The 25,587-nt window shown below is 37.5% G+C and overlaps 1 protein-coding gene across 4 annotated transcripts in view; it reads left to right on the top strand.

Annotated features, from left to right (window-relative positions):
* Nucleotides 1-25,587, top strand: part of PIP4K2A (phosphatidylinositol-5-phosphate 4-kinase type 2 alpha) — a 179,365-nt gene that overhangs the window by 53,078 nt on the left and 100,700 nt on the right. The window contains exon 1 of one of the 4 annotated variants that reach the window (XM_043509446.1): nt 24,110-24,130. The exons of the other annotated variants lie outside the window; for them this stretch is intronic. The gene's annotated coding sequence lies outside the window, so the exon portion shown is untranslated. Of the gene's footprint in view, nt 1-24,109; nt 24,131-25,587 lie in introns of those variants that run through there. 4 annotated transcript variants of the gene reach the window in all.

The raw sequence follows: 25,587 nt of genomic DNA, 5'->3' as shown, positions 1-25,587 counted from the left end.
TTAGACTCCATCATCTCCCTGACAGTCTGTTCATTACTTAAAGATGTCTCTTTTCCCTAAGCAGTGGTTTATGCTATGTTGACTGTACATTTCTGTAAGACTTGGAACACCGGGGAAGTTACAGAAGACTGGCACATTAGCTTTCTTGCAATATTTAAAAAGGATAAATGAGATGACTGGGTAATTATAGGCCTATCAGTCTGACATTGATCCCGGGCAAGATAATGGTGCAGCTGATACAGGACTCGTATAATAAAAAATGAAAGGAAAGTAATATAATTAATGAAAATAAACATAGTTTTACAGGAAAATAGAACCTGTCAAATTAACTTGATTTTTTTAAAGAGATTATAAGTTTGATTGATAAAAGGTATTAGCATTGATGTAATAGACTTCTGTAAGGTATTTGACTTGGTACTAAATGGTATTTTGATATACAATTAATATGGCACACATTAAATGGCTTAAAAACTGACTAGTTTCAAAATGTAATTGTAAATGGGGAATCATAATTGAATGGCTGTTTCTAGTGGGGAAGCGGGGTCCTACCACAATTCCTTCTTGGGCCTGTGCTATTGAACATTTTTTATGAATGGCCTTGAAGAAAACATAAAATCATCACTGATAGAGTTTTCAGGTAACCCTAAGTTTGGAAGAGGGGTAAATAATGAAGAGAGGAAGAGTCTCTGATACCAAGCAATCTGAATCACTTGGTACGCTGGGTTCGAGCAAGCTGTGTGTGTTTTAATATGGTTAAAAGCAAAGTCTTACATCTAGAACAAAGAATGTAGGCCATACTTACAGGCTGGGGTACTCTATCCTAGGAACCAGTGACTCTGAAAAAGATCTAGGGGTCATGGTGAATAATCAGCTGAACATTAGCTCCCAATGCGATGCTGTGGCCAAAAGTGCTGATGCAATCCTTATATTCCCCTGTTTATGCATCCCAGGTAGGATCGGAGAGGTTATTTTACCTCTATATCTGGTACTGGTGTGACCACTGTTGGGATCCTGTCCAGTTCTGGTGTTCACAATTCAAGAAGGATATTGACAAATTGGAGGGGGTTCAAAGAAGAACCATGAGAATGATTAAAGGATTAGAAAATATGCCTGATAAAGATAGATTCAAGGAGCTCAATCTGTTTAATTCAACAAAGAGAAGGTTAAAGGATGACTTAATTACAGTCTATAAGTATCTACATAGGAAACTAATATTTCATAATGGACTCTTCACTCTAGCAGAGAAAGGTATAACAAGGTTCTATGGCTGAAAGTTGAAGCTAGGCAAATTCAGAATAAAAATAAGGTGTAAATTTTTAACATGGAGAGTAATTAACCGTTGGAATAATTGATCATCGGTCATGGTAGATTCTCCATCATTAACCATTTTAAAATCCAGATTGGATGATTTTCTAAAAAATGTACTCTAGGAATAGTTTTTGGGAAAGTTTTATGGGCTGATGGCCTGTGTATATAGGAGCTCAGACTAGATAATCCAATGGTTCCTTCTGGCCTCGGAATCTATGAAACTTTAGTTGAGTGTTGTTTCAGCAGCTCCACCAGCCTATCAAGTTGCATTGCATCAACGATACTGTTCCTGTGGTTTTGGGAGGAAGGACAATTCAAAGCCTCAGAGGGAAATTTTCCTTCCTGTAATGTGGTTCATTGCTTAGTTATAGCACTAAAGGTAGAGTTTCATTAAACAGTTGGTAATACAAAGACAAAGCAGGGAAAATGTACCTGGAGATTTACTATATTTGTTGCAGTTCATGAAATAGGGGAAATTAATTCCTAAAAAGTCTGTTTAAAGAGGCCAGCCATCTCCTGTGTGGCTGGCTCCCTTGTGGCCTAGGGTCATGCTTCTAGCAGCCTGACTCAGTTTTCACTCTTTAGCGTTCAAATAAAACTTCATGACAGGTTTTTCTTAGTGAAAAATTCCTCTCCTTAAGGGCTGTGTTTATTAATATAAAATAAACTTCAAATAAAACACAGAATCCCAAACAGTCCATTCACAAATCTGTCCAAAACAAATGTCTTCCTCCTTCCAGATCTCCTGCCCAGAGAGATATGCAGTCTCTCCCAGGCCTCTCTGCCTGATCTCACGGTCATTCTCTGCAGGAGCCTTTCTTTACTCTCTGTTAACGCTGCTATACTTCCACAACTTCCCCCTTCACTGCAGCCACCTGCTGTCCTTTATAAGAATTTCCAGATCTTCCCTTGTGTGTACCTTATTCTGTAATCTGGGCTACTAGCCCCAGCCTTTAAGGGGTGAGCCACTCTGTTACAATGTGAAATAGGCTCTTCAGAGTTATTTCTCATTTTTATTGGAATTTAGTTTATCAGAATTTATTGGGTGAAATAGAGTCAAATTACATACAGAACTCTTTATTTTTTTTCCATTGGTTCTCCCAGTAGTGTTTCAACTTTTTTTTTTTGGTTCGTGGACATGGACACAAGAAAATATCTTTGGTATGATGCATCTCTGTTTATTTTGGTATCTTTTGTAAGGTTAAATTTGGAACGGTTGGGAAAACAAATGATAAAACTTGGTATTTGTCCTAGAATGTTTTTAAAATTGTCAATTGTGAACATGTAGTGGTAGTACACTGTAGTTCTCTAAATCCCTATAGAGGCCCTGTGAATCAGGGACAGGGAGGAGTGTTGCCTTTAAAAGTTGTGTACAATGTACTCTCCCACAATCCTTTAGAATGACAAATGAAGATTGGCATCTTCTCCAGTAATTCTGAACAGGAAGTAAGAGTGGTCTTGAATTCTTGCTATTCAAGCTAAACCTTTGCTGGCCTCCAAATAGGTCAATGGTATTTGTAACAAATCCATGTTACTAGGAAAAAAAGCCTATTGGATGAATACAAGGAATATTAAGTGAAATATTAAATGAGCTTGTTAGGATTATTATACGGTCTTGTATGCTGATATGGGAACAGATGCTGTATTTAAAAGGACATCTGTTTTGGGTTTTTGTTTTTTTGTTTTGCTAAAAGCATATAAACATCACTAGTGAAATAAGATTTCCTGTCCCTTCAGTTTATTCTGGTTTTACCTTCCATTGACTGCAGCAGCAGTAGTAGAAATGTGTATAATCTTTAGGTCAGAGTGCTGGATGCATTTCTTCCCTGTTTAAGGATGGCTTGGTATAAGCATGGGGTGTAATGAGACTTGATCACCTATGCTAATAAAGAATAAGATCAACTTCAAGTATGTTCTTCCCACACTGGGCTGGTTCCCAGACACTGAAGCCTGTTTGGGAATTCAGTGTTGTACGCGTGTGATGCGCTGTACCTCGGGGGAACACCCATGTTCATCCTTGTAAAATGATTGTGTGGCATTCAATGCAAACTTCGTTAAGTTGGGTGTCTTCGTAAGGCTCATGATGCACTGAGCATTGTTGTAGGTTATAATTTCATGTATGTAGTTATGAGGCTAAAAATGTATCCTCATGGCTTTAAAATAAGCCCAGGCAAAAACTCTCCAAGAGCAGAGAGGCAGTTCACACCTCATCATGGGACAAGCCCAGCCCAGCCTCACAGGAACAAAGGACGCTGGCCTAGGCAGCAACAAAAGAGTCCATTTCAGTGAGTCACAGTCCTTCCTTTGGTCAGTATGGGGCTGTGATGAGGTAATGCTCACCTGACTCTGAAGGGGCAGGGGGCACAAAGCCAAGAGGGAAGAAAGAACATGATAAAAAGGAAAGGCATTTGCATGCGCTCTCTCTCTCCCACCTACATCTACAGACACTACACCAAGCGACTGAAGTGCTGAACAAAGGGGAGAGCATGGCTGAAGAGCAACCAGCCAGCCTGTGGTGAGAAGCATCTAAGTTTGTACGGGTATTGAAAGTGTTAAGATCAGCTTAGAATGCGTTTTGCTTTTATTTCATTTGACCCAATCTGACTTGTTTATGCTTTCACTTACAATCACTTAAAATTTCTTTGTAGTTAATAAATCTGTTCGTTTGTTCTACCTTAAGCAGTGTGTTTGTTTTGGAGCATGTCAGAGACTCCCCTTGGGATAACAAGCCTGGTACATATAAATTTCTTTGTTAAAGTGATGAACTCGTATAAGTTTGCAGCGTCCAACAGGAATAACTGGACATTGCAAGATGGAGGTTCCTAGGGTTGTGTATGGGACTGGAGGTATTTGGCTAGTGTAATTCGGTTGCAAGTAGCTGGGAGCAGCTTACATGCCAGAGACTGTGCGTGAACAGCCCAGGAGTGGGGTTCTCACAGCAGAGCAGGGTAAGGTTGGCTCCCAGAGTCAAGGATTGGAGTGATCTAGCACGTCACCGGTCCAGGTAACACCAGAGGGGAATGTCAGTCACAATGTGAAGTTTCTTGTTTTATATAGTTGGCTTAGGACTCTATATGAACTAGCCTATTTGCTTTGAATTGATGTACATGATATCTGAGTCTGCTGGGACATTTTCTGGTCTAAAAATATCCTCGTACAGCAGCTTTTTAGTTTTTCCTTATTTTTTAAAATTTTCAGGAAGGTTAGTGCTATAATTAAATTACTAGGTTTCCAACTGACACTGGGTGGTTTTTCAAGAATTTTCCAGGGAAGTGGTGGATAGATAAGAGAGTTTGAAATTCATATAGTGGTCAGATGTATATTGTCTTAAAATATAGAACTTCTTATGCTGCACTTTAACACAATGAACTGTTTGTATATTAACATTATAATTTCCACCTAATACTATGAGTGCTTCAGTTATATTACAGATTGCACACAGGGAATCTTTTTTTTTTTTTTTTTTTTTTTGCATTTAATTTCAAAATGAATTTGGGAAAATAACAAAATATATTACCTTCATGGTGAGAGGCAAAGCAAAAGTAAAAAATTGAATAAAGCCCAGGTATGAGTATTGAATGCCCCTGCTGAGCAGGTTGTGGGGAGGCATTTCATGGAAAAATTCATTAACTATTGTTTTTATGCATTTTTTAAGGGAAAATCCTCTTGGTACTTCCTAGTTCACAGAAAGCATCTGAGAATGTCATTTCATTAAGTCAAAAATATCTGCTACTGATCCTGTTCAGTTTTCAGATAAAATTGTCAAGTCTTGTAAGAGGAATGAAGTTCACAGTCAGATTCAGTGATTGGAATCTAAAACTACAAATCCAAGCAATGTTCTGGCCTTCAGAAAGTGCATGAATTCTCCTTAAAATCACTTGTGCATTTGGGCCCTTATATTACAATAGTATCTGCGCATGCAGCCCCCTTCACCTCTTGGGGAGCCCCATTGACTTCAAGTAAGAGGCTGTCTACCTGGGTCCAGTTGCAGGCTCAGGGCCTTAGATAGCTCGCAGGATGGATAAAAATCAATGACTTTTTTTAAAAAAAAATTTAATCGGATTTTTTATTTAAATTGGATTTTTTTAATAAAATGCTTTTTGAGGGGAAAACTAAAGATGGTTTTAATTAAGATACATTATAGCTCAAAGATATTTCATCATGGAATAGAGATTATAAATTCTAATTCTATAGTATGAGACCATATATTCATGTAATGTTTAAGAAAAGTTTTGTAACTGAGTTCCAATATTCATGGATTAGGGACCCAATCTTACGGTGTTCCACAGGCTTCTGTATAGATTATTTAGGTAACTCTTTCTATCTATGGGACTCAATGCTCAGTCTAGAAGATACCATCAGAGATGCTTAGTTTTGCAGTTCTCAAACTGTGGATTTGTGTCTCCAGAGGTAACATGCTTATTAACAGCAAAAATGTTTTAAATAAATAATATATAGAGGTGAGAAATACCTCAACTCTATTGTCCCTCTGCAAATTTGTGTACACAGAATCAATCCCTTACCTCTCTCTAAAAATGCAAAGTTTCAAAAAGTTCAATGAACAGAAGGTTGTTGGGGGTGGAATAGATCTAGACAAGGAGAAGAAGTCTGGAGATAAATGTGAGAAGGGAGAGATGTGCTTATTTGGTTAAATTATTATGTTTGCTGTTGAAGAAAAAAATCCAGAATACATAATGTTGTTTTAGTTAAATAAAACAATTTAAATGTCTGTCTGGTGGTGATCTCCTCCTAATACAGCATGGCAAGAAAATCCTCCAAATATTAATGATTAACCTGTTGAATTGGAGATAGTTCACCTCCCAGTGACTTCATAAATATCTGCTTCAGTTACCTTTGGTAAATAAAATAACCAATCAAACATTCATTTTCTGCTATAGCTGTAAAACTAATCTGAAAAGTTTTCAAAATAAATCACTGTTTAAAAATTTATAGTGTGTACCTTCTGAAAATGAATCTTACATCTATCTCTGAGTTGTGAAGAATATGTATTAAGGTTATAATAACCAACAAGAATGCACCTTTTTGTAGAAAGCCATGATTAAATCAAGTCTTCCTGACTAGTGTGTTAAATCAAATCCATCCTGGTAGCTAGGATCTAGTTTTAGGCTTGGCAGCTTATGTAGCTATAGTGGGGACTGATCAGTCAATATGTAATTGATTGCTTGTTTGAATATTAGAAGTAAGCTGCTGTGAATGCCCTCTGTATTTTCCTCCCATTTAGGCTTCCAGAATTTGCTTGTTCAACTTATAGGAACACCGTCCATTTGCATAATGCTTCTTTCTGAACTTTTTTTTTATCTACTGTTATTGCAAGGAACACCTAAGATTACAACAACTATAAAAAGAGGGAAGGAAAAATAATGTTCCTTTCAGTTTAATTTCACAGTTCTTGATGTATTAGGTTCACTGTTTTACCTGTTTAGTCAGTCAGTTTCCCTTTTGTGAGTGTGGGTCTTTTATACAGCAACACAAGAGAAACCATTTTAAAAATTGGGAAAATGCGTGGAGCCACAAAGATTGGTGCAGGTATTCGGGTAGGCATAATATCCAAAATAGTTTAATTCTCTTCTACAATTGATATTTCAAGTGGTTGGTATCCCTCTGACTACTTGTTTTCTAGATTTCACCTGGCTACTGTTCCTCTTACCTTTGAATATTAGAGTACTTCTCTCACTCTCCTTTAATCTTGATCTTTGTGATACTTGGCTTCCTTTTCTGTTGCCTATCTCAGTTGGAATTACCAGTTAAAGAGGTGATACCATAACTCAGCCTGAACCTCATTCTCTTGGATGAAGGGAAGAAAAACTCATTCTCCTCTCAGTTATGCTGGTTTTACAGTGATGCAACTCCATAGACATCAGTGCATTTATACTCATGATTCTCAACATCGTAAGTGAGAGAACAGTCAGGCACGGGATATTGGCATTGTTATACAGCGTCTGTTCTTCTGGTCCACTCCAGTGTTCCATAATTCCTACCATAATATGATGATACATTCCACCTATATTGAAATAATTCCTATTTTTAAAGAGCTTTAAAAACCTCTTCTGAGCTAATCTTATTTTATATATTTCCATGGTGAAATGTTAAACAAAAGACATACTCTATTTATAGATCATTTGTTTCTGTCCATTGCTTATTTAGATATATTGTTACAAAGATTGTGCTGTTGTATAGCTGATATTTAAAATGCTTTCCTCCGTCACCTCTCCAATGTGAATGCCTGTCTATTTTGATTATGGTACCCGTGAGCGTTAATTACTTTAAATTAAACATTTTCTTTAATGTCCTCGAGCCAATAAAAAACTTTAAAGAACATCATATAAAGGATTGTTTATTTTTTAATAAAAGTAGTAATGAAATCACATGCTTGAGCTCATAACTTCTGTCCTTTGCTGGGACATCCTGACTTTAAAGATTCAGACATATGTTCTTTTTATACCGCTTGCATGCTACTAAAAGTTTTTCTTAAAATTCAACGTAGAAATCAACTTTTATTCCATACTCCATACAAAGAAAAAAGTGAGTTCCTACAGACAAAGACATTTACTTTATTTTATTTTTCTATTATATATAACAATTCTAACTTACTTTGTCTTCATCAGAATATTTGTTGGAGTGTGTGTATATGTGGAGGAAAGATTACCCACAAAAATTGTTCTGACATTTTGTTTAATTTACCTCTCTCTCTCTCTCTCTTACATGTGATGTGGTGTTTTATTAGAACATCAAAAAATATCTGAGAAGGAAGCCCTGACATACCATAAAAGATGTACTGTAAGGGCTGGTTACCTGAGAAATCAGGGATCATTGTAGAATTTAAGAATTTTTCCTCTGACTACAGATTTCCTCACATTTTTCCTCATACTATTCACACACTGTGATCCTGATTATTTGCTCAATATCCAAGACAATTTTTGCAACACAGCTAGGTCCAAAGCTTGGGGGAGGGGCAAATTTTGGAGTGGTTTCTCAGCATGTAACATTTACTTCAGTTGTTGCTCTATGCTAAACTTGACATCTGTGGGGCCCAAAGTGGAAACTAAGTTTCATTCACAACTTATGAATGACCTCTTATTCTCTCTCTCAGGGTCGCTCTTGTCTTTCCCAAGAGTAAATTCAATTCAGAATCAGACTGACTTGTTCATTTTACACTATAAATATTATTTGGATTCTCCTCACCAACACTCACTCACAAATATATATTGGCTAAGAAACTGGTTCCAACAAAGGTTTTCTTCTAGAGTGTTTGTGTGTGTTTTTGGTGTAGTGGAATATTAGCTCTTTTTTCAACAACTTTCTCTCCCTGCCAGTGCCTCTCCACCTCAGTCTCTTTTCAGTGTTTTCTCACATATGTAACAGCAAACCATACGCTGTTAGCCTAGTGAGGTTGGCTCTCTTGCATAGGAGTTGATATGAGGCATATCTAGTTCCTCTGATGAGGAGGTGCTGAAGGTGCCCTCAGTTCAAAGTAGTAGTCTTTTTACACTGCTACATTTTTATTGCAAGTGAACTTGTTTTCATCTAGACACACACACAGGTAGAAATAAACAAAGTTTGGCTCCTTTATAAAATGGCAGCATTCTTTATTTTTCAGTAGCTCTGCTTTCCTCGCTAGTAAATTCTTGCATCAGTTCTCACTTATGTAAATCCAGTTGTTGACTAGGTTCTAGGATTAACTGCACTCCTACGGCTCCTTATACTCAGAATACCCAGAGGAACCCCCTCCTATGGGGGGGAACAAGTTTGTTAGCATATGAATCAAAAAAGTTCCCCCTTAAGCATTCATAGATTCATAGTTTTTTAAGGCTAGAAGGGAATAGTTTGATCTTCTAGTCTCATCTCCTGCCCAGCACTGGTGATAAGACTTTCCTGAATTAATTATTGCTTGAAGTGCAATTTCTGTGCTTGGACTAGAGCACATATAAATAAAAATCCAAACAATGGAAAATCCACCACAACCTTGGTAAATTGTTCCGATGATTGATTAGCTTCATACTTGCTTCTAGTCTGAATTTGTCTACTTTCAGCTTCCAGGTATTAATTTTTGTTGTACTCTACCATTTTCTGGTAGACTGAAGGAACCCTCTATTATCAAATCTCTCTACCCCATGTAGATGCTCATGGACTATGATCAAGTTACTCCTTAATCTTCTCTTTGATAAACAAAATAGATTCAGCTCCTGGAGTCTTTCACTATAAGGCATATTTTCCAATTCTTTAATCATTCTTGTGGTTCTTCTCAGAACCCTCTTCAATTTATCAATATCCTTTTTGAAGCATGGACACCAGAACTAGACACAGTATTCAAGTAGTGTTCACACCAGTGCCAAATACAGAGGTAATATGACCTCTATACTCCTATTTGATAGTCCTTTGTTTATACTTCCAAGCATGTTTTGTAGGAATATTGTTACTGGCTTTGCAAAGAAGCAGAAATTTCTTTTCAATTCAGGCAGGCAAATATTTTGAGTCTATTAAGATTTCTAAAGTGAAGAAATCTTTATCAATAGTATAAATGTGTTTTTTAGTTTCTCACTTCAGCGTTTTAAAAAAATTAATTAGTATATTAACAGATGGAGCTGTAAGCTAGCTTCCAAAATATATCAGAGAACCTCATACCTTTACTTTTAAAGCAGATTTTATATCTCAAGATAACTTCAACATAAACAACTGGTAAATAAATCAATTAAATGCATATGTAATGACCAGGGGAAATGTTTTCTACCAGGAGTAATTTAGTAATTATTAGGGTTGTCAAGGGATTAATTTTTTTAATCTCTATTAATCGTGCGGTTATACAATAATAGAATACCACTTTCAATGTTTTTGGATGTTTTCTACATTTTCAAATATGTTAGTTTAAATTACAACACAGAATAAGTGTAAAGTGCTCACTTTATATTTATTATTTATTACAAATATTTGCACTGTAAAAAACAAAAGAAATATTATATTCACCTAATACAAGTACTGTAGTACAATCTCTTTAAAATGAAAGTTGAACTTACAAATGTAGTTATGTACAAAAAATAACTGCATTCAAAAATAAAACAATGTAAAATTTTAGAACCTACAAGTCCACTCAGTCCTACTTCAGCCAATCGCTCAGACAAACAAGTTTGGTTTGTCACAATTTGCAGAAGATAATGCTGCCAAAGTCTTGTTTACAATGTGAGAAACTACAAAAGGTGTGCTTTTTTTTTTTTCCCCTCTCCCCCCCTCGTGCTGATTATAGCCCACCTTAATTGATTCGTCTCATCTTCCTACTGTATTTTCCACTGCATGCATCCGATGAGGTGGGTTTTAGCCCACGAAAGCATATGTTCAAATAAATTTGTTAGTCTCTAAGGTGCCACAAGTTTTTTTTTGTTTTGTTTTTTTGCGCTGATACAGACTAACACTGCTACCACTCTGAAATGTGAGAACAGGTGTTTGCATGGCCCCGTTGTAGCCAGCATTGCAAGATATTTACATGCCAGATGCACTAAAGATTCATATGTCCCTTCTTGCTTCAACCACCATTCCAGAAGACATGCATTCATGATAATGACGAGTTCTACTCAATAACAATCCAAAGTAGTGCAGACCAATGCATGTTCACTTTCATAATCTGAATCAGATGCCACCAGCAGAAGGTTGAATTTCTTTTTTGTTGGTTTGGGTTCTGTAGTTTCTGCATTGGAGTATTGCTCTTTTAAGACTTCTGAAAGCATTCTCCACACCTCGTCCCTCTTCAGATTTTGGAAGGCACTTCAGATGCACATTTTTTGTGTTTTGTCAAATCTGTTGTGAAAGTGTTAAGACGAACATGTGCTGGGTCATCATCTGAGACTGCTATAACATGAAATATATGGCAGAATGCAGGTAATACAGAACAGGAGACATACAATTCTCCCCCAAGGAGTTCAGTCACAAATGTAATTTGAAAATGTAGAAGGACATCCAAAAATACTTAATAAATTTCAGTTGGTATTCTGTTGTTTAACAGTGTGATTAATTGCGATAAATTTTTTTAATCGCAATTAATTTTTTTGAGTTAATCGCAGTTAACTCATGCAATTAATTGGCATCCCTAGTAATTATATGATTAAAAATTAGCATACATGTTTAATACACTTGTACGTTTTCAAAACCTTTTGCTATTAAATTCATTGGTTAGGACCATTTTAGTATACTTTTTGCTGTCATCATACAAATTTTAAAATATAAAATTTTTTACTGAAATCACAGGTGTGCACACACCTCTGTTTAATTATTTACATAATTTGGCAGTTCTTTGCAAAAGTGATATGATGTGTACAATACATTAATTTGGCTACAACGTGCTGTCCTCACTGTAAACATTATAGTATGATGTGTTGATTTCCTCTGAGACAGTAAGTTTTTCTTTGAGTGATTGCTCATATCAGTTCCAATTAGGTGTGCACGTATTGCATGCACAGTCGTCGGAAAGTTTTTCCCTTAACAGCTCCCGTCAGGTCGGCTGTGGAGCCCCTTGGAGTGGCACCTTCATGGCACTGAATATAGGACCCTGCTGACCTGACCTTCCCCAATTCCTTCTTACCACCATTGACAGGTAATTGGAACTGTGGTTGCTTGCGTAACAAGTGCTTCTCTTAGCGTGCTTAGTAGCTGTTACCTGTAGTTGAAGTTAGTTACTTAGTTTGTGTATGTAGTTGTAGATAAGGTATTGGGAGTGGGGGGGTCTCCCCTGATCCCTTCCCCTTCCCCTGGTTTCCAGGGCATGCACACGTAATTGGAATCGATATGAGCAACACATCTCGAAGAACAACAGTTAAGAAGGTGAGTAACTATTTTTTATGCAGGAAAGATCTGTTCCTTTAGATGAATTAAAGACATGTAAAAATCTACTCGACTGAAGCAATACATTTAGTATGTTCTGGATATTATTATTCTTGTCATTGCACCAAATCTGCAAAATACTTTTTAAATGTTAACATAAAACTAATCTTTTAAAGGTAAATTGGATCTGTGTTCCTAAGTCTCTAGTTTTATGGAATTATTGTATTCAGATAGTAATTCATGTGTTTAAAATATTCCCCTTTTGAAGGTGACCTGAGAAAAACATTTAATACCAGCAATTTTAGAAATATGTGCTGCAAGCTCTCAAGTAACCAGGATATGAGGAGAATTTTGATACTTTTCAGTTAAAACGTAGCAATTTGTAATTGTTTTTTATTATTTTTTTAAAGCCTGCTGAGTTTGGACTTTTCATTTCTTACAGGGCACTGGTTAGATCAGAGTTCAAAGTCTTAAGCTTGCTGAGATAGTCTCATGAATGCAAGACAGGGATTATTGTGGTGGTGACAGTGTGGTTTTTTGTTTTGTTTTTTTTTTGGTTGGTTGGTTGTTGGTGGTTTTTTGTTTTTTTAAGCACTCTTAGACTTAATTTATAGAGTTGAGTACAATTTGCAAATTACGGGATAAGAAAGAAAAGGCCTAATCACATCAGCCACACTATCAGAGGCTCATTCACCTGTACATCTACCAATGTGATATGTGCCAGCAATGCCCCTCTGCCATGTACATTGGTGAAATTGGACAGTCTCTACGTAAAAGAATAAATGGACACAAATCAGACGTCAAGAATTATAACATTCAAAAACCAGTTGGAGAACACTTCAATCTCCCTGGTCACTCGATTACAGACCTAAAAGTGGCAAGTCTTCAACAAAACCTTCAAAAACAGACTCCGAGAGACTGCTGAATTGGAATTAATTTGCAAACTGGATACAATTAACTTAGGCTTGAATAAAGACTGGGAGTGGATGGGTCATTACACAAAGTAAAACTATTTCCCCATGTTTATTCCACCCCCCCACCCCCACCCCCCACTGTTCCTCAGATGTTCTTGTCAACTGCTGGAAATGACCCACCTTGATTATCACTACAAAAGTCCCCCTCCCTCCCCCCACGCTCTCCTGCTGGTAATACAACATCTTACCTGATCACTCTTGTTAGAATGTGTATGGTAACACCCATTGTTTCATGTTCTCTGTGTATATAAATCTCCCCACTGAATGCATCTGATGAAGTGCGCTGTAGCTCATGAAAGCTTATGCTCAAATAAATTTGTTAGTCTCTAAGGTGCTCCAAGTACCTTTTTTTTTTTTTTTTTTTTTTTTTTAACAATTGTCAGGGTCTTCTTTTAGTGAGATTTCTCTTCCAAAGAAGTAGTTTGTCTAAATATAACAAAATTCGTACTTTAATGTTAAGTTCATCCTGTTTTCTGTCTCCAGCTTTTAATAGTCTTTTTCAGGCTGTCAGTCCTGTGACCCATATCTTTATGGGAAAACAGGATTATGGGCTTACAAGGTAAAACTAGTCAACTATAAATTCATCATTTAATGTTGACTTATTTACAAAAGTCTTTGCCTTATAAAGCTGCTGTGGATTTCTATCCTGACTGCAATTGACAGTTTACTTAGAAAATAATTTGAACAGCAGTTAATACTTTTTTAACAGGAGATTTATTTATATCAAAATTTTCAAAAATGGCCAATGATTTTGGGTACCTCCATATTTGGTTGCCCAATCTGAGAAATCTTGGGCCTAGTTCTCGGATGAGCTGAGTTTCCACAACTAAAGCAAAAGCTAGCAGGAGCTGCAGATTCAGCAACTCTGCAAATCAGTTCCAATGTGTCAGCAGTTGGGTACCCAAAATCACTGGCAACTATTGAAACATTAGGATTTAAGACAGTTCTGCACTACAAACTTTTGCTGGCATAGTTATATTGGTCAGAAATGTGATGAGCTGTGATCCCTGACTGACATAATTATACCAGCAAAAGCCACAAAAATTCTTAAATTCCACAATGATCCCTGATTTCTCAGGTAACCAGCCCTTACAGTACATCTTAAGTGGGCTGGAATAAGCTATGCCATTTAAAGCGTAGTTTTGCAATCCTAACAGTGGCCGCACTGGGAGTGCTTTCCTCATGTGGTGTACCAGTATAGCTATATTGGCAAAGCCTTCCAAATGGAGAACTGGCCTTAATATCTAGATAAAAGTAAAATAGTCACATCAGTGAGACTTGCAATAAAATTTAATTTCCACGTTGCAAAACTAGACAAAACACTATTTAATAACTAAATACTATGGTTTATGGTTTCATATGTGCTAAACATAGCACAAGGGAATTATCTTCAAGTATCTGATCTTGCAAGGTGCTGAGTGCCCTCAACTCGCATAATATCAGGGGGAGCTGAGGATACTCAGCATCTCGGAGGAGGAGGTTAGCATCTCACAGGATCAGGTCTCAAGTGACTGATGTAGAATAGTCCTCAGTATGAAGCTGTATGGAAATGATTTGGGGGGAGTCATGGGGGTGAATTATAAGCTTCTTGCAGCAGAGACTCTTACTCTTGTCTGTACAGTGCCTCTCAGAGTGGGAACTCTTATCTGGCTGGGGCCTGTAGGTGCTATTGTATTGCAAAAGATTAATAAGAAAAATTACACTGCATTACTGAATAAAATGAAAACATGGTCTTGATGGACCTGGTCAGTTGCCCATCAGTGAATGGGAAACTTCAGTGGGGGATGGGGTAGGCTAGTTCCCATATTTCTCTGTTCAGTCTCTCTTCTCTACAATGGGGAAAGAAGTGAAAAGGAATACATGTAAAAATAATTCCTTGCAAAGAAAAGAATAATCTATCTTTGAAACAAATTCACTTTCTCCCACTCCAAACCCAATGTTGTTCATTTATATAGCACTATAAAGGTATGTAGCACTTTACAGAACAAAAGGATTCAACCCTTGCCTTGAAAACCTTAGTCTAAGTTTAGACATAACATGAAAAACAATAATTGACAAAATGTGGGAGAGTTAGGAAAAATAAGGATAAAAGTAATTTAATTGTAGTAATTATGTACACATCATGAAGGCTTTGTGATTCTTTCATAATGTGTGTAATTATAATTGTACTTTTGTCTGTCTCCACAGTAGAGAGTTGAGCTAAAGGAAGATAATGTCAAGCATTTTTATTGGTTTATTTCATTAGTTGAACTGTTAAGTTGCAGTGCATAATTAAACTAGGGACACACGATATACAGAATGCTCTGTGATTTTGAAAGGGAGAAAAAAAGAAAATCCGAATTGAATTTCCCCTGCAATGTAGGTGGTTGTTTCATAATCAAGTCCAAAACTGAATGAGATGAACAACTTTTATGCATAAAATGCAAATTCAAATATCAGTATTATTGATGAGATTCATAAAATAACATCACGAAAACAAACCTGCTATAAACAAACTATTACAAGATCTATTCCAGGATGAGTCTTGTGTTAGTATTTTGGATTCATCTGAGTTGAGATCGTTGTGCAAACAAGGGTGACATGGTTCCAGATAGGGACAGTCAGCTAAATATAAAAGAAACATTGTCGAGAAATTACTTTTGTCTTTGTTCTTCACATACTCTCAAAATGCAATCCATCATGTAATATAATGAAGATAGTTGTTGTCTCTGCTTCTGTGATAAATGAAGGGGGAGAGGTAGCTCCTTTTTATGGAGAGCCAGCCAGCAAGTTAGCTATAAAATCTCTGTTCGTAGCTGTTTTCTACTTGCTTTACCTGTAAAGGGTTAAGAAGTCCATAGGTAAAAGAAAGGGAGTTGGCACCTGACCAAAAGAGCCAATGGGAAGACTAGAACTTTTAAAAATTGGGAAAAAGCTTCCCCTTTGTCTCCCGGACAGCAGAGACAGGGCTGGAACTATGCTGTAAAAAGCGTTGGGCATGGTATAAAAAAATCATCAGATCATACCTAGAAACTACTCATTTGAAACCTCAGATATGTAAGTAGATCAGGAAATGTCTAGGAAGATATGATTAGGTTTATCTCTTTTATTTCTTTATGGCTGAGCTAACCCCAGGTGCTTTTGTTTTGCTTGTAACCTTTAAGCTGGACCTCAAGAGAGCTATCTTGATGTTTAATCCTTGTATTTTTTTAATCTAGCAAAAAGCCTAAGTTTCAAATGTATTTTTTCTTTTTGTTTTTTAATAAAATGTACCTTTTTTAAGAACAGGGTTGGATTTTTGTGTCCTAAGAGGTTTGTGCATATATTGTTTAATTAGCTGGTGGCAACAGCTGATTTCCTTTGTTTTCTTTCTCAGTTCTTCCCCAGAGTGGGGGAGGTGAAAGGGCTTGAGGGTACCCCACAGAAAGGAAATTCCCAAGTGCACCTTTCTGGTTTCTCAAAGAGGTTTTTGCACTAGAGTGGTGGCAGCATCTACCCATCCAAGGTCAGAGAAAAGCTGTAACCTTGGGAATTTAATACAAGCCTGGGGTGGCCGGTATTAATTTTTAGAATCTTTATGGGCCCGCACCTTCTGCACTCAGATTGACAGAGTGGGGAAGCAGCCATAACAACATCTGTATATTTTTTTCCCACAAAGTTAAACTGTGCTGTCAGGCCATTTTTGCATGATGGAAAGGGTTGTGACTTTTCATTTTCTAGCCAATGCATTTTTGGTTGCTATTATGAGATGGAGCATGTGCGAAAATGCTAAACAAAAACAAACCGGATTTAACAGAAGGGTGATACCAATGAGCTCATCTTTGTCTCTGGAAATTCTTAAACTATTTGTCAATGTCACTAAACATGTGCCAGCATACCCCTCCCGCAGCATTGTTTTCATTATTGGCAGGTTGATGGCATGTAATTTAGTAGGTGCATTCATAGGCGGTGGGTATAAGAGGCCAGGGGAGGCTAAGCCCCTGCAAACAGCTGGCCCACCACCTTTGGACCATGCTGCCACCGAAAGAGTGGGCACCCCAACTGAGGTTCCGCCCACGCTCCACCCTGAGGCTCCACTCCTGCTCATCCTCTTCCTCCGAACCTTCCCCACTCTGTTGTCATGGGGACCTTGCGGGGGGGGATGAAGAGGTGTGCATGAGTGGTGAGCTCCTCATCTCCAGCCCAGCCCAGAGCCCGCACCCCCAACCAGAGCTCTCAGCCCCCCACATCTCGACCCCAATTTTGTGAGCATTCATGGCCCGCCATACAATTTCTATTCCCCGATGTGACCCTTGGGCCAAAAAGCTTGCCCACCCCTAGGTTAGATGATATGTACGTTTAATAGGCAAATGACTGGGAATGTCAACCTAATAATTACATAAAGGCTATGAAATCCTCTGACATTAAAGTCTGACCTGTGAAATCTGTTGACACATTAGAATGGGGTTGTCAAGGTTCCTTCCCCACTCTGAACTCTAGGGTACAGATGTGGGGACCTGCATGAAAGACCCCCTAAGCTTATTCTTACCAGCTTAGGTTAAACGTTGCCACTACTGAAGTGTTACACAAAGAACAGGGGAAGTGCCCATTTGGAGATGTCTCCCCCAAAAAATATCCCCCCAAGCACTACACCCCCTTTCCTGGGAAAGGCTTGATAAAAATCCTCACCAATTTGCATAGGTGAACACAGACCAAACCCTTGAATCTTAAGAACAATGAAAAAACAATCAGGTTCTTAAAAGAGAATTTTAATTAAAGAATGTAAAAGAATCACCTCTGTAAAATCAGGATGGTAAATACCTTACAGGGTAATCAGATTCAAAACATAGAGAGAGAATCCCTCTAGGCAAAACCTTAAGTTACAAAAAGACACAAAAACAGGAATATACATCCCATTCAGCACAACTTATTTTATCAGCCATTTAAAAAAAACAGAATCTAATGCATATCTAACTAGATTGCTTACTAACCTTTACAAAAAGAAAAGGAGTATTTGTGGCACCTTAGAGACTAACAAATTTACAGGAGTTCTTACCTGCATTCCTGCTCTGGTCCTGGCAAAAGCATCCCATAGACAGAGCCTTTGTTCTCCCTCTCCCCACCCCAGCTTTGAAAGCATCTTGTCTCCTCATTAGTCATTTGGGTCAGGTGCCAGCGAGGTTATCCTAGCTTCTTAACCCTTTACAGGTGAAAGGGTTTTTCCTCTGGCCAGGAGAGATTTAAAGGTGTTTACCCTTCCCTTTATGTTTATGACAGGGGTCTTGTAGGATACTCTGTGGCTATGTTTATTTAATCTTATTTTACAAAAGTGTAAGAGTGTGTGTGTGTGTGTGTGTCTCCCTTTTCCTGAGACAAGGTGGGTGAGATTTTTTTTATTGGACCAACTTCTGTTGCTGAGAGACAAGGTTTCAAGCTATGCAAAGCTCTTCTGGTTTGGGAAAGGTACCAAGCATGTCACAGCTAAATACAAGACTGAACAAATAGTTTTGAGCATAAGTAGTTAGCACGTATTCTAAGGGACATTCAAGTTGAAGTGGCCCATTAATGCTCCTGTAGTTATAGGGGAAAAAAAGTGGGCTTAGTGGGTTAGATTGTTGTAATAAGCTATCATCCAGTGTCTTTATTAAGACCATGATTTTATGAGTCTAGCAAAGTTATAAATTTAAGATCCCAGGCTCATCTTTTGAAAGTATTGTGCAGGTTTCCTTTAAGCATGAGGACTGATAGGTCAAATGCAGAGTGCTTTGTGAAGTGTCCACCCAGAGGTGATATGGTGTCTTTCTCATCATTTTCTTGTGTGAGTTCATTCCAGAGCTTAGTGGTTTAATTATGCCAATGGAAGAGCTCTCTCCTGTTAACATAGGGCAGCTACATGGGAGACCTTACAGGGCGCAGCTGCAGCGGTAGCTATATTGGCAGGAGAGCATCTCCTGCCAACATAGCATTGTCCACACCGGTGCTTCTGTTGGTGTAACTTATGTTGGTTAGGGGTGTGTTTTTCACACCCCAATCAACGTATATTTTACTGACAAAAGTGCTAATGTAGCATTGCCTTAAAATTAGTGGTTTACTCATTCCCTCTTACAGGCATTAGGTTTTTTTAATCTCTTCCCTTTTACACATGAGATCATCTCACTGCTTCACGATTACTCTGTAAAGAATCTGCTGTTCCACAGGATCATGAAAACTTGCTGGAGCTATCAAACATCATAAAGAGAATCAAATATTTAGCCTCTAGCAGAATGGCAAAATGAACGTAGTGGGTATTATTTCTGGATACTTAATGAAATGTTACATCTGAAAAATGTTTATGATGATGATCAAGGCATGAATGTTTTTCATGTATGACACTAGTGCCAGAGTATGTACTTGCCCTGATTTTCTCAAATTAATAGTAATTGGCATTCTAAATACTCTCGAGTGAGAGAAATAAGAATTTCTATAAATTTAGAAATTCCTTTTAATTAGGAAGCAAGAGTAGTTTTGAATTATCTGCTCCCATTAAGTGCAATAGCTAACACAGATTGTATTTAACTAATTATCTCTTTTTAAGATGGCTGAGTTGATGCAAATGTTTTCCTCTCTCACTGTGGTACAGCTTGAAATTTGTATGAAACAATAAAACCATGTTTGGCAGAAATTTCTGACACCTGTTGCTGAAATTTCATGGTTCTTGCTTCCTGATTGCTTAGAAAAGTTGTTCTGAAAGGAGCTTCTTTGAAATGGTATATTGAATCCATACAATGTACTGGCTATACAAACTTCCATTACAGATAAAACCATCAGACTTCTTTAGTCTGTGACTTAATATCTGACCCTAAGTCTCTAGAAGCAAGGGCTAGTGCTTTCACTTATTACACCACCTGAGGCCCATATATCCACCTTTTAAATTTGGCCTGGTCTATACTACATGATTGGGTCAACATAAGCTGCTTTGTGTTAACCTAGCCATGGAAGTGTTTTTGCTTAAATTTGGCTCCTGATGATGTAAGTGCCTCTCTACGCCGATTTAGTAACACCACCTCCCTGAGCGGCGTAGAGTCATGCTTGATATAATTAGGTTGACGCAGCGGTAGACACTGTGTTGCTTGCATCAACTGTTACTGGCTTTCAGAAGCCATCCCACAATGCCCATACAATTGCTTCTGGTGAGAACACACACCACCGATACAAGGAGCCAAGTGTGCGTGCGCACACAAGCAATTTAAAAACTGTAGTGGCTGTTTGTTGACATACGTTAGGTTGACATAATTTTGTAGTGTAGACATGGCCTAAGCCTTAAAGATCTGGGGTGAAATCCTGGACTCATTAAATTCAGTGGGAGTTTTGCTTTCAGTGGAGCCAGGATTTTACTCCCTATTCTTCAGCTGCCCTCAGTTGATTGTGATATTCTTTTGCTAACTGCCTTCCACCCAAAATTATTTTTCATTGTAATTTTATATCTAATTGTATTTTGGGTGGGCATTTATATTGTTTTATTACTCCTTTTATTAATATATGTTAATAGTGTGAGCAAATGTCAAGTGCACCTTGGAGGGAGAAGAGGGTACTCAATGCAACAGAATTATCATTATTACACTGGGAGCCACAGTATCCTTCTCCATCCCTTAATACTCCCTTTATACTTTATAAAATGCTGATGAAAATTAACCCTTCACTATTGAGATCCTTCTACCCACAACCAATACAAAATTTGTTTAAGGGGGATATTGCTTGCCATCAGACTTGCACAGTGTATACTTACTTAGTTTATTTTTTAAATATATAATCAGTGTAACTTGCATGCATAGTAACACTGAACACTCATTATATGACATTGTTAACTGTACGTAGTTCCTATTGAGACAAGGTGGGTGAGGTAATATTTTTTACAGCTGGTCCAATAAAAGATATTACCTTCCCTCACCCACATTCTCTCTCTCTAATGTACTGGGAACAACACAGCTACAACAACACTTCATACACAATTCCTATAGTACTTTTTATTATTTGTGGGTTTTGCACATAGAGGCCTCAATGAAAAATGTTAAGCACGCAGACATTCCCTGCCCCAAAGAGTTTACAGTCTCTTGCGACAAGACACAACATGTGGACAAAATAAACACATGGTAAGTGAAAGAGATGGTGAAAGTAGTAACAGCGAAAAGAATGAATTTTGTGCTGTGAGCAGTAGTCACAGCTAGCTACCTGTTTAGCTATGGTCACATAAGTTTTGGAAATCAGACTGTATAATATACATTGACTTTTCCCATGAGCTGAAAGATAAATCCTCTAACAAGTATGTTTACTGGATCCCTAGCCTTGAGACATTTTCAATAAAAATGGGAAGTGAAGAAAAATGTAGAGTAGAATGTGCTACCAACAGTATCCTTTTGTTCTGTGTAAATTAGCTTTTAAATATTGTTTTCAGAACACTTTTATTTTATTACTTCTCTAGGCAGAGCTTGTTTTTCTGACTTTTTAATGTTTGTTTTTATTCAATATTCTTACACGCCTTTTGAGCTTACAATTACATTTCAAGTATTTAGAGACCCAGGATATATTATATAAATACATTGTATGGCAGAATTGGGGTTACAAACCTGCCAATTAAGTCTGTGTGCAATAAACATTAGATGAGCACTAGTGATCAGAATAGACAGATAACAGTGATTTAGGGGAAATTTAAAAAAAAAAAAGCTTTATGGATGTGAACTGGCAGTGTAGTGAATCTAATGTATTATCAGTTCAGATCTTGAATTCTTTGACTGTATGGGTTGTTTAATCTTTAGATTTCCAGTTGGCAGTTGTCACCATTTCCCCCCCCCCCCCCAAAAAAAAAGATAGAGAAGCACTATATGACAGTCTGCTGAGGATGAATGAAGAATGAGCAATCAAGGTACAGATCAAGGCTGACGTGCACTCAGAACAGGTTCAGTGGGTAAGCTTGAGCAGCCCTTGAGTGTTCTATAGAATGTAGTTGGCATATCACAGGCTCTTTTTGTGTGATTGTACCTTGGTATTGTGTTCATGCATCCATTGGACTGATTTTTTTGTAGAATCTACAGTAGAATATCTAGAAAAGTAGCAAGATATTTATGTATTTTGAGAGAAGAATTGAGATCTTTTTAGAGGTTCTCACTGCTGTCTGACCTGGTGCAATATGGTGGTACTTAAACCTGCCTTTTCCTTTTTGCAAAGGTGAATATTTGCATTATTATCTTGATGCCTTTTACATCCTCCCCTTTTTAGATGTTCTCTTGTGAAGTTTTCAAAGCAAAGCTGGTAAACTAGAGCACATCCTTTTAACCTATAGGAACTTGTTTCTGTAAAGTAATTTCAAAAATGAAGTTGGATTTGCTATCGATAATCACTTCTGACAAGTGTAAATAATAATGCAAAGTGTTTCAAATGGAGGATGAAGATATCAGCTGCTGTGAAAGGTATAGCAGTGATGCAACTTCTTGTTATTATGCAAACCACAGTAAGGGAAATTTGTGTGTTCAGCTATTTCTGCTCCAAAAGTAAAATACTGTTTTATCAATTTTGTGGGGTGTTCATTGGAGTATAACTTGAAAATGATGCTAAGTTGTTTGAACTATATTCCATGTTCTGTTTTCTTTCTAAATGCTAAATTAGAAAAACAGATGAGCTCATATTTGTTGTGTGTATTGCCATTCATCCAAATCATTGTGGTTTTGGCTATTTGTGATGTCTCTTTCAGACTGAGATTGTTTGTGAATGACATTGTTTGGCTTTCAAAAGCCACTTGGTACTTTGTAAACACCTTTGCATCTCAAGTTTCTCACATACCTGAATATGCAACCTTCATTCACTGGAAAAGCAGCAAAAAGTCCGGTGGCACCTTATAGACTAACAGACATATTTATCCTTGTTATTGAACAGATTCCCTCATTGACATTAGTATAATTTATGCATGTCGTTTCTGTTCTAGCTTTTCTAGAGTATCAGAGCATCGTGACATTTAATCTGGGTTTCTCAGTTTCTATTTTGTAGACTTGTGAAAAAGCTAGGAGTATTTGGCACATACAAAGTATAAATTTTTGCACTAAAATGAAAGGTACATGCTGATGCAAGAAGGGTTTTTTAAAACTAAATTAGCAAAAATGTGGCATTACACTTGTCTACGTACAGCAGATGCACTGGATTTTCTAGAATATGGACATATCCTGTGTTTAGATTCCTTAAGGGTTTTTTGGATTTCATTCTTAACATTAGGGTTTGGTGTGACTTGATTTTGATATAGTTTGCTCTGTAAACTTTCTTGAAAGAGAATGTCAACTTAAAATTACATGAAAAAGTAATGATGGCCAATTATAAAATGTTCAATTGGATGTTTTTGGGTCTGGATAGTCTCAATTTAAAGATGGCTGTATTAGCAAGTTTTGGTAAATACCCAAATAGTCTCTTTAGCTCCATGTCTTAATATATATACATCTGACCACATGATGTAAAAAGCAGTCTCTTCAATAAATAGATTGGGACAAATCTGTAAATGATAAATTGGATGTATATAAGACAACAAGGAAACAGTATTTGTTACAACTAATTCTCTTCTGAACACTTTCCTTTTCTCCCATTTATGTCACAGTATCCTGTTTTCCATAATGGATGTATGAACTACGAACTTCTCTCACCTCTGAGATGCTTAATTCTGTTCATACTGCTGAAAACGACAACTAAAAATTCTTTAATGAGAACATCTGTTTCTTAACATGAATTAATAGATCTTTTATTAGGTGTTTTGTTTGATTAATTATTTTGTAGAGTAGTTCAGGTCCAATCCCAAGAATTAAAAAGTAGCACATTTTTTTTTCCTTCAAAAATAAGTCACCATCTATTGATGCTTCAGTCAGAATACCTAAATATGTAAAAATATTTGATGTAATATAAAACAAGGTTTAAGATGTCAAGGACCTAGCATTCTGTGAAATGTATGCCTTTCTATATTAATATAGTTTCAGAAATACTTGGCTTCACCGGATCAACTTTTCTAGCATTGGTGGCTTTTGATGAAGCTGAGTAATCCAATCCAGTGACAGGTATGTCCTGAAAAGAAGGCTAAAACTACGGTTACTGGTGGGTGTTAGCAGGCAGGTAAAACTTCAAAGCATATTAAATTGTTAGGTAGGTAAGGTTTTTTCCTCCATACATTTAAGTGAAAATAGATCCCAAAATATCAGTTAAAATTAAATGCATTATATTTTCCTCAGAGTCAAATAGTAGGTGTTAATTTAGAGGCTGATTTAGGGAATTATTTATTCAGCAGAACTGTCTCCTATGGCATTTTAACTCCTACTATATTCTGTAGTTACTGACAAAAGTCTGAATAGTTATTTTTACTTTGTGCTTTGGGGGGGGGGACTGTCAAAGATCAGCATATTTGACTCCTAGCAATTGTGAAAGTCTCAGCTCACTGTAGCTCATGAAAGCTTATGCTCAAATAAATTTTAGTCTCCAAGGTGCCACAAGTACTCCTTTTCTTTTTGCGAATACAGACTAACTTATTAGACCCATTTATAATGAAACTTCCTCTCAGTTTAACTCTTCAAATAGTGAATTTCCATGAACACTCTCTCTCTCTTTGGGCGTAATCGTCCTTTAACCCTATGGAAGTCAATGAGCTGCTTCAATAAGGATTATTCAGTTGCAGATCAGGCCTGTTGTTTTGTCTCTTCCTGTGTGTCTGCATTTTGTGCCTTTCAAAGAGGTATGTATCAAGGACAATAGGTCAAACTGGTGGACCCACTTTTCCCGCCTTAAAAATGCTACTACTTAGTATCTTTCATCTTAGAAAGACAAGGTAGGTGAGGTAATATCTTATTGGACTAATTTCTGTTGGTGAGAGAGAGACAAGCATTCGAGCTTACACAGAGCTGCTCTTCACGGTTGTATTTTTCATCTTCAAAGTTCTGTTCAAACAGTAATCCTCATCGCACGCCAAATGGCAGGTAACTATTTCTGTACCCATTCTTCAGAAGAGAAAGCTGAGATAGAGAGAGTAAATGACTTGCACAAAGCCACAGGGGAGAATTGGTGTTAATGTCTGTGTCAGAATTTAGGGATTCCTGGTGTTCAGTCCTATATTTAGACCAGGACACACTACTTTTCTGGAGTCTCTTCTCTGCGTCTCCCCCACCTTTTAGCCCAAACTCAATGAGCCCCGGTGTTTAAAATGTTTAAATATAGGGTGATCAAATGTTCAATTTTTAAAGGCACAGTCCCATATTTAAGCTCTCTTGCAGGTGTCCTGACTTTTTCTTAAAAACTGGCAAATTGTCCTGTATTTTCTCTCTCTCCTCCCAGTATTGGTGGGTCCTGCTGCTGGCCGGATCCCTGCTTACCAGCTGCCCTCTCATCAGCGGGGGGGTCCAGTGGCCGACGATGGGGGTAGGTGTTCAAAGCTGGTGGTGAGGTGAAGATGCACTGTGCAGGGCTGGCTGCTCCCCCTGCTGAGCGTCAGCTCAGCCCCCGCTGTGTGCTGGCTCTCGGCCAGCAG

This window comes from Dermochelys coriacea, chromosome 2, assembly GCF_009764565.3.
Source record: "Dermochelys coriacea isolate rDerCor1 chromosome 2, rDerCor1.pri.v4, whole genome shotgun sequence".
NCBI classification, from domain to species: Eukaryota; Metazoa; Chordata; order Testudines; family Dermochelyidae; genus Dermochelys; species Dermochelys coriacea.
The sequence above is the reverse complement of the archived record's forward strand: the minus strand, read 5'-3'. Positions and strand labels throughout refer to the sequence as shown.